The sequence below is a fragment of the Dipodomys merriami genome, unplaced genomic scaffold (assembly GCF_024711535.1).
Source record: "Dipodomys merriami isolate MVZ:Mamm:240054 unplaced genomic scaffold, mDipMer1.0.p SCAF_3216, whole genome shotgun sequence".
Lineage (NCBI taxonomy): Eukaryota > Metazoa > Chordata > Mammalia > Rodentia > Heteromyidae > Dipodomys > Dipodomys merriami.
In genome coordinates this window covers 1-11,392 of record NW_027204734.1, presented here as the reverse complement: position 1 = coordinate 11,392, position 11,392 = coordinate 1, and the positions used below count along the sequence as shown (strand labels likewise).

At 39.9% G+C, this 11,392-nt stretch overlaps 1 pseudogene; it reads left to right on the top strand.

The window, feature by feature from the left end:
• The first annotated feature begins 747 nt into the window (after nt 1-747).
• Nucleotides 748-1,869, top strand: LOC138841538 (heterogeneous nuclear ribonucleoprotein A3-like; annotated as a pseudogene).
• The last annotated feature ends 9,523 nt before the right edge of the window (nt 1,870-11,392 follow it).

Here is an 11,392-nt window from a genome sequence, read left to right as displayed (position 1 = left end):
TTGAAACAGGTGATAGGTTCGTGTATTGAAGTTTTCTTCCATTTATTTAGTTCATTGTTTTCCCCAACCCTCCTTCCTTTTCTGCTAAGGGTCTGGATGCAGACAGTCTCCGTGTAGAACCTCTAGGGGAAGACAATTCAGGGGCACTCTACTGGTATTTCTACGGAACACGAATGTATAAAGAGGATCCAGTACAAGGGAGGTCTAATGGAGAACTCTCCATGAGCAGGTAAAGTCTTCAGTGTCAAGGCTGTAATAGCTACATGTAAAAATGTCTTTAAAATTACATGCATCAGTGCTGGGTTGTGGCTTAAGCCATAGAGCACCACTTTGCAAACCTTACGCCCTAGGCTCAAACCCTGGTACCATACATACATAAAAGAAGAAAGCTCATACAAACAAATAAGGGGAATTAACTGTATCAGCATTCTTGAAGGGAGAGTAATTTCATATACAAATAAAAAGGAGCAGGGTACCAGTTGCTCACACCTGCTACATTTCCAGACATGTTTAAAATTTGTCCCAATCAATCTCACCCCTTATATCAATTTCCTTTCCCCCTTCTCCCCTTCCTACCTTCCCAAAACAATTTCAACATGCTTCCTTGTTCAATTTTCATAGCTGCAAACCATCTCTTTCAATCAAATTTATACCCTTTCAAAATACGTTTCAAAATTATGCACCCTTGGCCTCTTCCTCTCGGTATCATATTGAACTCGAGTTGGAAGAGGCCGGTCCGATCTCAAAATGGAGGTAAAACCGCCGCCCGGGTCGCCCCCAGCCCGACTCTGGCCGTCGCTGCTGTCACTGGGGGGAGGAAGGCCATGATCCAAAGGAACCAGAGCAGCTGCGGAAGCTGTTTATTAGTGGTCTGAGCTTCAAAACTAAAGATGATAGTTTAAGAGAACATTCTGAGAAATGGGGCACACTCACAGATTGTGTGTTAATGAGAGATCCTCAGACAAAACGTTCCAGGGGCTTCGGTTTTGTGACTTATTCTTGTGTTGAAGAGATGATGCAGCCATGTGTGCTAGACCCCACAAGGTTGATGGACGTGTTGTGGAACCAAAGAGAGAGGTTTCTAGAGAGGATTCTGTGAAGCCAGGAGCCCATCTAACAGTGAAGAAAATTTTTGTTGGTGGTATTAAAGAAGATACAGAAGAATATAATTTGAGAGACTACTTTGAAAAATATGGCAAGATTGAAACCATAGAAGTTATGGAAGACCGGCAGAGTGGAAAAAAGAGAGGATTTGCTTTTGTAACTTTTGATGATCATGATACAGTTGATAAAATTGTTGTTCAGAAATACCACACTATTAATGGGCATTATTGTGAAGTATAAAAGGCCCTTTCTAAACAAGAGATGCAGTCTGCTGGATCACAAAGAGGTCGTAGAGGTGGATCTGGCAACATTATGGGTCGTGGAGGAAACTTTGGAGGTGGTGGAGATAATTTTGGATGTGATGGAAACTTTGGTGGAAGAAGAGGCTATGGTGGTGGAGGTGGTGGCAGCAGAGGTAGCTATGGAGGAGGTGATGGTGGATACAATGTATTTGGAGGTGATGGTGGCAACTATGGTGGCCGTCCTGGTTATAGTAGTAGAGGAGGCTATGGTGGTGGTGGACCAGGTTATGGAAACCAAGGTGGAGGATATGGGGGTGGTGGAGGAGGATATGATGGTTACAATGAAGGAGGAAATTTTGGTGGTGGTAACTATAATGATTTTGGAAATTACAGTGGACAACAGCAATCAAATTATGGACCCATGAAAGGGGACAGTTTTGGTGGAAGAAGCTCTGGCAGTCCATATGGTGGTGGTTATGGATCTGGTGGTGGAAGTGGTGGATATGGTAGTAGAAGATTTTAAAACAACAGAAAAAAAGGCTACAGTTCTTAGCAGGAGAGAGAGAGCGAGGAGTTGTCAGGAAAGCTGCAGTTTATTTTGAGACAGTCGTCCCAAATGCATTAAAGGAACTGTAAAAATCTGCCACAGAAGGAACAATGATCCATAGTCAGAAAAGTTACTGCAGCTTAAACAGGAAACCCTTCTTGTTCAGGACTGTCATAACCACAGTTTGCAAAAAGTGCAGCTATTGATTCATGCAACATAGTGTCAATTAGATGTATATTCCTGAGGTCTTTTATCTGTTGTAGCTTTGTCTTTGTCTTTTCATTACATCAGCTATATTGCCCTGTGAATTGTGGTAGTGGTACCAGGAATAAAAAATTAAGGAATTTTTAACTTTTCAATATTTGTGTAGTTCAGTTTTTCTACATTTTAGTACAGAAACTTTAACGAAATGCAGTTTTGAAGGTGTTTCCTTGTGAGTTAACAAGTAAAGATCATTGTTAATCACTATTTTGTATGAATTTTGCTAAAGTTAACTGTAAAGGAACACCTACTGACTTGCAGTTTAAGGGGAATCTATTCTCCTCATTTCCAAACCATGATACGAATGGGCGCTGACATGTGGAGAGAATAGATACTTGCATGTATGCATTGTGTGTTTTAGATACATAGGATTGGGTATTTAAATTAGCATATTTGTGAATTTAATAGCATTAAGATTACCTTCAAATGAAAAAAAAAAACCCTCAAAATCCCTATTTGTGCATTTTCCTTCAATGAAATCATGGTTTTAGTGTGTTTTAAGATTTGCTGAATCGTAGCTGTGTTTAGAACATCTCCATACTACATTTACCTTGATCACATTGAGAATGACAGCTACCATAGTTTTGGAGTGTAAAGCATGTCTGCTGCCCTCTATTTAAATTTGTAAAGGGTAGTGGATATTTTCCCCATCCCTTTAGAAACCATTCTTAATTTTTGATTCAGGACCACTAAGTGTGCAATGTCTGAGCATATTAGTGGATACCTGATTTTATTCTGTTTTTCCTTTGAGACCCCTGAGGCCTATAAGTTTTATTACTTTTCCTTGGTTTAATTTCTCCATGCAAGTTTTCAGAGGAAGAGAATAAAAACACACTTCATTGTCAAATCCTTAAGAAAAAATTATGCACCCTCTACTATACCTTTGTCTCTGAATCTCTTTTGTAATTTGGTTCAGCAGTATAATAATGTGTATGCTATTTATGTATGAAAAGCAGTTTGTGATTTATTTATGTATTTATTTATGAAAAGCAGTTTGAGATTTCTGATCAGAATTAAAAAGAAAAGAGGGATAGTGCTTGCCTAGCTGGGCGCTGGTAGCTACTCAGCTACTCAGGAGGCTGAGATGTGAGGATCACCAATCAAAGCAAGCCCGGACAAGAAAGGCCATGAAACTCTTATCTCCAATAAAACCACCAGAAAACCAGAAGTGGTACAATGGCTCACATGATACAGTGCTAGCCTTGAGCTGAAGAGTTCAGGGACAGCACCCAGACCCAGAGTTCAAGCCCCACAACTGACAGATAGATAGATAGATAGATAGATAGATAGATAGATAGATAGATAGATAGATAGATAGATAGATAGATAGATAGTGCTTGCCAAGCAACTGAGTTTTATTCCCAGCACAAACAAAAAGCAAAGCACTTATGTGTGCATATTTTTAAAAGATAAGAACCTGTAGCCTTTTTGGTCTAACAGTATGAAAATACAGAATTTTAGAAATTTAGGATATTTTGTTCTTGCCAATATATATAGTTTTCATATAACTAAAAATGTGATATTTTGTTTTCTGAACAAATGTCCTCCAATTGCATTCACTTTCCTGTAAATGACATGATTTCCTGTAAGGTACACATACATACAGTGCCAATACCATGTTTTTGTTACCATGGTTCTTTTTTTGGGGGGGTGGGTCAGTCATGGGGGGCCTGGGCGCTGTCCCTGCGCTCTTCAGCTCAAGGCAAGTGCTCTACTGCTTGAGCCACATTGCCACTTCCTGTTTTCGAGTGGTTTTATTGATAAGAGTCTCATGGACTTTCCTGCCCAGGCTGGCTTTGAACCGTGATACTCAGATCTCAGCCTTCTGAGTAGCTAGGATTACAGGCATGAGCCACCAGCAGGCATGAGCCACCAGCACCCAGCTTACCCTGGTTCTTCAAGATAATTTGAGGTTTGGTGTTATGTTTGATGTCTATGTTTGAATACTGTCTGTAGTATCTTTTTTCTGTTGAGATCTAGTTTAATTCCATTTTGGTCTGATAGAATATTTCAATTTTCTTATATTTTCTCAGACTTCCTATATATTCTAGAAAGTCTTATGAGCTGTCAAGAAGAATGTGTATTGTGTTGTAACATCTGTAGATGTCTGATGATTTCATTTCGTCTACACTGCCATTTAATGCTGCCATTCTAGGATTTCTTTACTGATGTTTTCGTTTGGATAACCTATCTGTGAAAGTGAAATACTGAAGTCTCTCATTATTATTTACCAAAGTTTGTAAGTTCAGAAATATTTAATAAATCTGAGTGTGAGCTATTTGGTGCATATATATTAACAATCATAATTTTTCTTCATGGATCATTACCTTCATTAATATGAAGCAACTTTGTTTCTTCAGACTAATTTTTAGCTTGCAATCTATAGTATCAGATATATATATGGCTAATGCTGAACACTTTTGAAGTCCATTTGCTTGGAAGGTCTTTTTTCCTATTCTTTTACCCCAAGCCATGTGTTTCTTATAGGCAACAGAGTTAGATCTTGTTTTAGATATTGTTTTTTGATCTAAGTATGTTTTTTGAGGGTTTTGTTTGTTCGATTTTTCAGTCATGGGGGTTGAACTCGCATCTTTCGATTTTTCAGTCATGGGGGTTGAACTCGCATCCTGGGCATTTTCTCTGAGCTCTTTTTGCTCAAGGCTAGTGCTCTACTACTTTGAGCTACCACTCCACTTCCAGGTTTCTAGTGGTTAATTGGTGGCAAGAGTCTAATAGACTTTCTTGCCCAGGCTTGCTTTGAACCACGATCCTCAAATCTCAGCCTCCTAAGTAACTAGGATTACAGATGTGAGACACCAGAACCTGACTAGTGTATGTCTTTTGACTAAAGAACTAAGATCTTTAACATTCAATGTCAGTATTGGGAGAAGTATGCCATGTTTCCTGGCATTTTGGTTTTTTTTGTGATGTTTGCTTCTTCTGCGGGTAATTTTTCCCTAACTACCTTTTGTGGTGCTAGTTTGGAAGCCATAAATTCCAGTAGTTTTGGTTTATTGTGGAATGTTGTTATTTCTCAACCAATTTTTATGGATAGCTTCACTATGTAAAATAGTCTGGGTTGACAGTTGTCTTTTGGGTCTCGAATAATGTCTTTCCAAGTCCTCCTTGCATTTAGTTATCTGTGTTGAGAAATCTGCTGTTTTTACAATGAGCTTGTGATAGTAAGTTACTTGTTTCCTCTCTTTTGACACTTTCTATATTCTGTATATTTAGATAGCTTACTATACTGTATCTAGGAGCATTTCTTTTCTAATCTTGCCTGTTTGGAGTATGGTAGGCCTCCAGCACAAGGATGATACTCTATTTCTCAAACATTTTCTGCTATTATTTTGTTGGATATGTTTTCAAAGCCTTTAGTTTTTATTTCTTCTTCCTCATCTATCCCTACATCTGTAGGTTTAATCTTTTTTTTTTTTTTTTTGGTCCGGTTGTGGAGCCTGAACTCTGGGCCTGAGCACTGTCCCTCAGCTCTTCAGCTCAAGGCCAGTGCTCTACCACTTGAGCCACAGCGCCACTTCCGGCTTTTTTCTTTTTGCTTATGTGGTGCTGAGGAATCGAACCCAGGGCCTCAGGCATGCAAGGCAAGCGCTCTACCACTGAGCCAACTTCCCAGCCCCAGGTTTAATCTTTTGACTGTGTCTGAGAAGACTTGTATGTCTCTTGGACTTTCTAAGTACTTTTGCAATGCTTTGACTGATCTAATTTATCTGCTCCAGTCTTTTCCAATATGCCTTAGAATCCAGGGTATCTTTGTACTCTTGGAAGACTTTCTTTAACAATGGTAGTAGTAGGAAGCAAAAGTAATTTTGAAATACATTTTTTTGTTTTTTTTTGTTTTTGGTCAGGTCATGGGGCTTGAACTCTGGGCCTGGATGCTGTCCCTCAGATCTTCAGCTCAAGGCTAGTGCTCTACCACTTGAGCCACAGTACCACTTCTGGCTTTTTTCTTTTTTGCTTATGTGGTGCTGAGGAATCAAACCCACGGGCTCATGCATGCAAGGCAAGCACTCCACCACCGAGCCACCTTCCCAGCCCTTGAAATACATTTTGAAGGAGGCTGAATACTTAAGTGGCACACACAAGGCCCTGGATTGGATCCTCAACATCATAAAAAAAATTTTTTTAAAGAATCTATAGTAAGTAAGTATTCACAGAATTGCCAGATTTTATGCACACTCAGCAAAGTCCATCAATCAAAGGCCATTCAATGAACCAAACCCTCCCATTGATCCTACACAAATATACACATCAAGCAATGCTCTAGAATAATGTTACAGCCCTAAACATTAAAACAAATAACAATATTTTTTTGGGGGGGTGGGGGTGGTCCGATCATGGGCCTGAACTCTGGGCCTGAGCGCTGTCCCTCAGCTCTTCAGCTCAAGGCTAGCACTCTACCACTTGAGCCATAGTGCCACTTCTGGCCTTTTTTTTCTGGTTATGTGGTGTGCTAAGGAATCAAACTCAGGGCCTCATGCATGCAAGGCAAGCGCTGTACCACTGAGCCACCTTCCCAGCCCCGAAATAACAATATTCTTACCACGAAGTTTTTCTTGGATCCTGTGGGCTTCAGCTAATTGCTCTTCAGCAGCTCATCTTCCAAGGCCAGTTTCCTTTCTATCAACAGCCAGATCATATTCCAGACTTTGTCGTAATGCTTCACCTTTTTCAACTTCAGACCGCAGCTTGGCAATCTGGCTCTCATAGCTTGACAACTAAAAACAAATTTGTAAGCTTAACAAATAACATTAAAACATGTTTCTAAGATAGTGAGATCATGTACTTAACCATTTAAACTTCTTAGAAAAACTTGATTCCATACATTTGTAAGAATTCACAAATTTGTATTTTCTGAAACACTAGAAATATTATTGTATCAAATGATATTCAGTAGTTCCTTGCTTTAGAGGGAGGAAAAAAAAATCCAACTCTTAAAGCCAGGCACCTATAGTTCATGCCTGTAATCCTAGCAACCCAGAGCTACTTTATGCAGAAGACAAAGGCTCAAAGCCAGCCCAGCAAAGTCCATGAGACTTCCCTTTCCAAAATAAGTAGCAAAAAGCTTGGTTAGAGGTAAGGCTCAAGTAGTAGAATACAAGTAAACTAGCAAGCTTAGCCAAAAACATTTAAACTCTCATATGAATTGTTATACAAATAAAGAAAAATCATGCCTTTTAATGATAAGTAAGTACTTAAAGAACATGAAACATAAGTAATTAAAAATTATTTTCTCAGCCGGGCGCCGGTGGCTCACGCCTGTAATCCTAGCTACTCAGGAGGCTGAGATCTGAGGATCACGGTTCAAAGCCAGCCCAGGCAGGAAAGTCCATGAGACTCTTATCTCCAATAAATCACTAGAAAGCTGGAAGTGGCGCTGTGGCTCAAGCAGTAGAGTACTCACCTTGAGCTGAAGAGCACAAGGACAGCGCCCAAGCCCAGGGTTCAAGCTCCACGACCAACAAAAAAACAAAAACAAAACTTATTTTCTCTACTTCTATTCTATAAACATAATCACAAAGAAAACTGCATCGAAGTACAATTTTGTTTGTGTGGGTGGGGGGGCGGTCATAGGGCTTGAACTCTGGGTCTGGGTGCTGTCTCTCAGCAATTCAGCTGAAGGCTTAGTGCTGTACCATTTGAGCCATAGCTCCACTTCTGGTTTTCTGGTGGTTCATTGGAGATAAGAGTCTCACAGACTTTCCTGCCTGGGCTGGATTTGTACCACAGCCCTCAGATCTCAGCCTCCTGAGTAGCTAGGATTACAGACAACACCTGGCTAAAAGTACAATTTATTAAACATTGTCTATATTATTTTTGTTGCTTATGACATCAGTGGCAAAACATATAGTAATAAAAGTGGCAACTCTTGGCTGGGAAGGTGGCTCAGTGGTAGAGTGCTTGCCTTGCATGCATGAGGCCCTGGGTTCGATTCCTCAGCACCACATAAGCAAAAAGAAAAAAGCTAGAAGTGGCACTATGGCTCAAGTGTAGAGCACTAGCCTTGAGCTGAAGAGCTGAGGGACAACGCCCAGGCCCAGAGTTCAGGCCCCACGACTGGACACCCCCCCCCAAAGAAAAGTGGCAACTTTGCAAAAATCATAACAAACTACTAATGTATGATCCTCCATTAACAATTATGATAGAAATAGGTCGGAGAGAACTAGATGATTTAAAAGGTCCTTTTTCTAATTCTAAAATCATATGATTTAATCAGTGATTCATATTAAATACTTATGTGTTAAGCACTGTGAAAGATACAAACCAAATGTTACAGAACTACTGAGTCAAGGAATTAAATGCTACAGAAAGTATATAGGTTCAATTTTATAAGAGTACCTCACAAAGCCCAGTTAAACTGCTTACTATATCAGACTGTGGTCTATATATCTATCAAATAAAGAAAAGACAAAAGGCTTTGTGAAAGTAGTTCATGCCTATAATCCTAGCTACTCAGGAAGCTGAGATCTATAGATCATGGTTTGAAGCCAGTCTAGGCAAGAAAGCCCAAGAGTTTCTTATTTCCAATTAACTACCAAAAAAGCCAGTAATGGGGTTGTGGCTCAAGTTGCAGACTACTAACCTTGAGTAAAATGTCTCAGGGACAGTGCCTAACCCTAAGTTCAAGCCCTAGGGTCAAAATCAAACAATGAAAGAAAAGACAAAGGGACTTCTGAAAGACACATCAGAAATTACTACTAGCTGCTATTAATATGTATGTGGCAGAAACTACATTCTTTCTTCACAAATAAAGAACCAGTGAGTGGGGCTGGGAAGGTGGCCTCAGTAGTAGAGTGCTTGCTTTGCATGCATGAGGCCCTGGGTTTGATATCTCAGCACCACATAAGCAGAAAAAATTGGAAGTGGGGCTGTGGCTCAAGTGGTAGAGCACTAGCCTTGAGCAGAAGAGCTGAGGGACAGTGCCAGTTCAGGCCCCACAACCAATAAAAACAAACAAATAAATAATGAGGTTTGGAGGTATGGATCAATGACAGAGCATAGTATACACAAGATCCTGAGTTCAATATTCACCACAAGGGCAAAAAAGTGGGGAAGGAGAAAGAAAAAAATCATGTGACATAGTAATTTACAAATGTCCATTAGCATGTAAGAAGAGAAACAGCCAGGCCCCAGTGGCTCACACCTGTAATCCTAGCTAAGGATCATGGTTCAAAGCCAGCAGGGGCAGAAATGTCCCTGAGACACTTATCTCCAATTAACCACTCAAAAAAACAGAAGTGTTGCTGTGACTCAGAGGTAGAGTGCTAGCCTTGAGAAAAAAAATGCTCAGGGACAGCACCCAGGCCCTGTGTTCATGCCCCACAATAGACAAAAATTTAAAAAGAATAAAAATCACCTTATTTATAAATTTAAGGTAACTCTAATATTTTGTTCCAGCTTCATTCCATTACTCCCTGCCCATTCCCTCACCTCTCATAATACTAAAGTAGTTAGCACTGGATCCTCTTTTGTGTTAGTTTTTTTCCTTGTTTGCTTCAAATCCATCCAAATAGTTTTCATTTTCTTTACACAGGCATTCTCCCTTTTTTTTTCAGGTTGTAAATAATTCTAAATAGTTCCTCCTTCTCTATTCCTTGATCTCTCCAAATAATTCTGGCTTTATAGGTTACTTTAATGTCCACTGTGTTTCTTTGGATCTTTATATCAATACGCTCTACTGATATCTCCAATGAAGTTCATTGATTCAGCTTCCATTTTTGTGATCGAACTTCAATAATAATACTCACATCTTGGAATCAGAAATGGTCTCAAGATGGGTTTCGGACATTGGGGGGCTAATTTAGGTAAGTCTAACTATAGTGAAGATCCTGCAGCAAGTAATCTACTAGTAATCCACAATATACAGCAGGACCACAGATAATTAAATTATCATGCAAAGCTGTTTAAAATGAAGTGCCATTTGAAACCAAACAGTTAGAAAATGAACTAGAAACGCAACTCACCATTATTGCATTATCTTTGCCAAAAGACTAAATATTACTAAACATTTTGCAAAAACAATCTCAGGCATTCAGGAACACAGCTCAAGACAGACAAAAAGTCAGGTACTAGTAACTTAAATCTATAGTCCAGGAGGCTGAAACTTGAAGGAAAAGACTTCAATTAACCGGCAAAAAGCCGGAATTAAAGGTGAGGCTTAAGTAGTAGAGTGTCCAGCTATGAGCAAGCAAGCCAAAGAAGAGTGAGAAGCTCTAATTTCAAGCCTCAGTACTAGAAGATACTCAGAAAACTCAGAGAATTTCCATGGTGGCTTTTAAAGAATCTCTTATATCCTGTAGCCCTAGAACATACAAGTTCAAGAACCAGACTCTAATTATGCTGAACCCTGAATTATCTTTAATGGTGAGTCTAACCAAGTTTCTCCTAAAAAGTTTCAATTTGGAGATAATTAGGAAATAAAGGACCTTGGTTGAGAGCTTTCAGAATTACATAAACCTAAAAATTGTGAACCCCAAGTATCTCCAATATAATTTTTACCCATCCCTCCTCTTTGAAGTAACTAGCCTTCTACTGCTCAAAGATTTATTCGTGACTACAAGAAGCAGCTGACTTAAGAGTATTTCCAAAATCCACCTGCACTGCTTACTCAAGGGCTAGGAAGTTGGCTCAGTGGTAGAGCGCTTGCCTTGCATGCCTGAGGCCCTGGGTTCGATTCCTCAGCACCACATAAGCAAAAAAAAAGAAAAAGAAAAAACGTGGAAGTGGCGCTGTGACTCAAGTGGTAGAGCGCTAGCCTTGAGCTGAAGAGCTGAGGGACAGTGCCCAAGCCCAGAGTTCAGGCCCCACGACCGGACCCCCCCAAAAAACTTATTAAAATCTCATTTTCTATAGGAGAAATGCACAGCTGACACTAGAGATAACAACATATATAACAAAAGAATTGCTTGCTTTTTTTTTTTTTATTTTTTTTTAGTCATGGGGATTGAAGTCTGGGCTTCATCACTATCCCTCAGCTCTTCAGCTCTAGGATAGCGCTCTACCACTTGAGCCACAGCGCCACTTCTGATTTTCTAGTGGTTTATTGGAGATAAGAGTCTCACGAACTTTCCTGCTCCAGCTGGCTTTGAACCTCAACCCTCAGATCTCAGCCTGCTGAGTAGCTAGATTACAGGAGTGAACCATCAGTGCCAGGCATGAGTACATTTCTTATCAAGCATTGTTGCCTCCTCCTTTGTTTTTTCCCTGCCATCCCTTCCCT